At 36.4% G+C, this 5,193-nt stretch overlaps 1 protein-coding gene across 12 annotated transcripts in view; it reads left to right on the top strand.

Moving 5' to 3' along the window:
* The window catches only part of YAP1 (Yes1 associated transcriptional regulator), a 132,414-nt gene that overhangs the window by 51,280 nt on the left and 75,941 nt on the right, over positions 1 to 5,193 (top strand). The window lies entirely within an intron of this gene.

Here is a 5,193-nt window from a genome sequence, read left to right as displayed (position 1 = left end):
TGATCCACCCGCCTCGGCCTCCCAAAGTGCTGAGATTACAGGCTTGAGCCACCGCGCCTGGCTTGTCTCTTCTTTTAAAAAAAAGATAGCAGAGAAATAATCTCTCTTTTATAATTCGTAGGTATGTCAACCTTCTCACCTTAAAATCCAATAGTGTTTTCTGATACATCATTAAAATATCAGTTATTTTCTATGTGTTTATTATATGTGAATTAGAAATGCAATGAAGTGAGTTCTGTGGATAACCAAACTGAGTTCTGCTTCAGGAGCCTTTTTTCAGTAATTATTAAGTTTTTTAGTTATTGGAAGAATTTTTTAAAATAATTTCAGTGAAACGCCTAATGTATTTATTTGCTGTACTCAATTACCTTTCTTCCAATTTAATAAACAGTCTTTTTGCTAACTTTTTAGATTCCCAGAGCTTGAGTTTATTCTTAGTGAGCTGCTAGACATTTGACATCTTAATGGGAGACTAGAAGAATGTTTCTCTCCATATAGAGGAACTCTTAAAAAAAAACAAAAATCCATAAGACCTAGAAACCTGTAAAATCATTCTCTGAGTAATCCTCATGTAACACTAAAGATCCAACCTGCTAGCATGGTTCTCATAGATGGAAGCAGTCTCTAAGTGTTCATGTTACTTAATAAGTACTTTACAGTATAACCTTTTTATTAATTTCTCTTTAATGACCATGACTGTGACTATTAGTAACATTTTCTACCAATATCCATAAAAATCCCCCTCAAAAAGGTGATAATATATTTCATAGTATAATGGAATTTCATAGTCATTTAACTTGAGAGGATCAAAGAAGAAAGCTGTGTTTTCACTGACAGGATCACATTTCAGTTGCAGCTTAACAGAAAGCAAGTTGAATCCTAGTTTTCAGCCTGAACAAATGCTCTGATTCTGGTGAACTAGGGAATTTAAAGTATTTTTGTATGGTTATACCATGCTGTGCTCTCTTGCGCTCTCTCTGTAAACATGTTAAATCCAGAGGAGACAGAAGGGAGACATTTAATCTGTATTTATAATTTGGTTTTGAAGGACTGCTGACTCTTCTAAGTAAGACAGTCCTGAAAGCTTGATTTGTATGAGTGTCTAGCATTCATTTAAAAAAAAAAATTAAACATGCATGTATGTATATATATGTATGTGTCTATATACCTATATACAGAGAGAACACAGCATGTTATAATCGTACAAAGAAAAATTAATGGATGGAAAAATGATGGGTGACTTGCAAGAATTTTTGGCCATGATTGAAAGAATCCTACCACTCTTTTGCCCCATATGAAATCCACAGATCTGGTAAACCACCTTAATATCTGTCATAGTCCTATATGTAAAATTTATTCATTAATTTATTATTGTCACCAGTAATCTTAATGTAGCCAAGGGTTCCCTAACTTCCTTTAAATTAATTTGTTACTTATTGGTAATTTAACCCCAGATGTGTTACTAACAGTTGAAAACTTGAATGTTGCCATAAATATGCAATGAATATGGTTTCAGGTTTGTAGCTATGATTCCCTCTCAGTAGACATGTGAGCCAAAAGACTGAAAAGTGTTGACATCAGATACTATTTTATTTACTTTAAAAATGGTTACGTGGATAACATACTTTGTTTTGCACAACACAGTAAATAATCAATAAGTGAAGTATTTCTTCTTGTTTAATGGTGGCCTGTTATATATCACAGCTGCTAAAGCTGGGGCTCAGAAAAGTCAAATTACTTCACTGAGATTGGGTAACCTGACTTCCAACTTAAATAAATCTAGTCTTTGTTCTCAATTCATACTTTAATGATTTTAGTGCCTTTCCACCACTATCCAGCCCTCTCTTCTGATTGTGGAAGCCCTGAAAGCATTACCAAAGTTTCAAAGTTATCTAAGTAATATTTCCTAAAATGACATCTAGCGAATAATGAAATATCAAAGTAGATTTTTTTGTGTCATTTAATCAATAGTTAAGACTAGCCGGGCGCGGTGGCTCAAGCCTGTAATCCCAGCACTTTGGGAGGCCGAGGCGGCTGGATCACGAGGTCAAGAGATCGAGACCATCCTGGTCAACATGGTGAAACCCCGTCTCTACTAAAAATACAAAAAAAAAATTAGCTGGGCATGGTGGTGCGTGCCTGTAATCCCAGCTACTCAGGAGGCTGAGGCAGGAGAATTGCCTGAACCCAGGAGGCGGAGGTTGCGGTGAGCCGAGATCGCGCCATTGCACTCCAGCCTGGGTAACAAGAGCAAAATTCCGTCTCAAAAAAAAGACTAAGTAAGACTGTATGCTTAATATTTATTTGAATAGAAACCATCTCATTATTTGACATACATTATGTATAGAATATGTAAAAGTTAAATTCTGTTATGTTTTGGGGTCCCTCCCCAAGTTATTTTACTAGCTTACAATATGAATCTTTTTAGAGGATTGAAGACATTCTGTAGTGTTATCAAACTTGTTAGAAGTACACGGTAAAGAATATAGATGGTTTCTTGACTGTATTATTTTCATCAAAATGGCTGGAGGAGGAGTGGGTGTCAGCAGTTGTTTATGTTACAAGTTCCTTAATACACTTTCTTTTGATGAAGATCATTCGCCCACTTTGCTAAGCAGTGTTTAGTGTAGATTTTCCTTACTCTTCCTGGTGATTTGCCCTTTGGGAAATGTTTCCCTGGCTGTTAGACTTGTGGTGTATTAATATTTTGGGGGGCTAAAGCCCTGTTATGTTGTTAACAGTTGAAAATTTGAATGTAACCATAAATATACAATGAATATAGTTCCAGATTTGTAACTAGATTCCCTCACTGTCGTCGTATGAGCCAGCCAGCTGAACAGATCCTTATTTGGAAGCCACTGGTGTCTGATATGGCCACAGAACGCTGATTATAGCTTTGTTTGACTGCCTAAACCTGTCTTCCTTCCTGGTGCTTAGTTGAGGGCCTTACTCCGAAGTCGTGTCATGGCAAAGGAGGTCAGAGTTGGTACCCATCACATTTGTTTCGTCTTCACAGTTTTTTTTTTTTTCTGTCTTCTGTGCCTAGACTGACAATTATAAAATAAAAAGATAATACTTCCAGTGTCTCTAACCTGTGTAAGAAAGTTCACTTCTTTTTGACATCTAACATGTAGTAGTTCCATTTAAAATAGCATTTGCTCAGGAATGTCAGTTTAAACAAAACAGTAGAATATGAGAAAACCACTATTTTTTAAAGAAGTTGAATTCCTATTTGGCTCTTTTGAGTAGATAAATGTCTTACTGTATGTAAAGAGCTCAGATTATGAAAGAATGTAAAATTGCTAGGTCAATTATTTTCTTAAAATAACTTGTCATTTAGGAAAATAACCAGGTGCTAATGAGTCTTCCCTGCTAATTTTTAAATTTTTTTTTTGAGGTGGAATCTCACCCTTGTCGCCCAGGCTAGAGTGCAGTGGCGCGATCTCAGCTCACTTCAACCTCCGCCTCCTGGGTTCAAGCGATTCTTCTGTCTCAGACTCCTGAGTAGCTGGGATTACAGGCACCTGCCAATACGCCTGGCTAATTTTTGTATTTTTAATAGAGATGGAGTTTCACCATGTTGGCCAGGCTGGTCTGAAACTCCTTACCTCAGGTGATCTGCTCACCTCGGCCTCCCAAAGTGCTGAGATTACAAACGTGAGACACCATACCCAGCCTTGAAATATATTTTTATTTTTATTTCTGCCATTTCTCTTTTTTTTCTCTTCCTCCCCCCAAGGTGATTATTATGAAAAGAGCTAGGTAGACCTTATAATTGGAATTCTAGTCTTTGTTCTCAATTCATACTTCATTGACATCTGTCATTTTCTTTATAAGAAATCAGGACAAACAATTTTTGAAGTATTGGGAGGAATGTTCTCAGTCACTATGACATTAGGAAAAGGTGTTCAATTTTGCTGAACGTAATTCAGATAAAAATCATTTGGGATCAAGATTGAGAGAACTGTGTTTGCTTCATGAAGCCTCCCCTTGAGCTTTGGCATTATTCTCATGACTGGTCCATTCTCATCCCTTCCTTAGGGAATAATTATTTCCCAAGGAAGTTATATAAGCATGTCAGCACATCACTTTATTTGTCAGCATGGTTAAGTTGTGTTTAAATTGGTTTCATACTTGTGAACAAATAAATGTTAATTTTATCAGACCTAAAGCTGTAGGGTCAGATTATAGTGAGGTACACAATTTGTAGACTTAAAATAAATGGTCATATTTGCTTTTATGTATTTCTGCCCATACTTGTTCATAATTTTAACTCATTAACAGCCTTCAGTAATAACTTAATTATTTAAATTTCAATTTAAGATTCTAGTTTCTTGTAATACAGAAACAGTATTATCATAGAGGCAAAATGTGTAAGTCGTTTCATCCTTGCCAAGGAACTGTATATGCATAATCCCTGAATTTTTAAAGTTCTAGAAATAGTCCACCGTGGACATACACAGATACAAAAAGCGTACAGTTGTAGTTTAGGAACTGTGGCTCATAGAAGGATTAGATTGAACAATGTATCATTGTTCCTAGAGTCAATTAAGCATGTAGGTTTAGCTAGTTTGGGAACAGCCTCTAGCATGTGACTCTATAACACTTGCACAACAAACATGGGCTTGATAAATGAGCAGTAAATCTGGGCTGACTGCCCACTCCCAGTACTGCCATCATAGTATTTTGAGGGCCTGACAACAATATTAGAAGCTTAAAACATTCTTCACATCATTTTGTATTATCCCTGGTTTTCCAGTTTTAATCTTATTGTTTCCTAAAAGTCAATTTTCCTTAATAAAAAAAGAATCTTTACTTGATCACTTGATTTCTCATTAGATACTAGGCTTCGTGGTCTTATATATAGTTAAATTCAAGCTCACTTTTCTTCAGGAGAGTGGGTGATTTGGTTGCCCAGACGTCTCATGTGGGCACATAAAGCACGTTTTTGTCATGTTACTATTGTTCACCCTTATCAGAAAAAATTCAGTGTCTGAGCAGGTCACTGTCTTCAACAGTGCGTTGTTTGGGTTTTGCTCTCTTTTCCTCTTACAACACAATGAAGATGATTGTAAAGGTGTGTTAGGGGCTTCAACACTTGGCAGCTGTATTTTTTTAAAGCTTCTTTTTTTTTTTTGAGACGGAGTTTCGCTCTTGTTACCCAGGCTGGAGTGCAATGGCGCGATCTCGGCT

This window comes from Cebus imitator, unplaced genomic scaffold, assembly GCF_001604975.1.
Source record: "Cebus imitator isolate Cc_AM_T3 unplaced genomic scaffold, Cebus_imitator-1.0 Scaffold79, whole genome shotgun sequence".
Classification (NCBI taxonomy): Eukaryota; Metazoa; Chordata; class Mammalia; order Primates; family Cebidae; genus Cebus; species Cebus imitator.
This window is presented reverse-complemented; position numbering and strand designations above follow the sequence as displayed.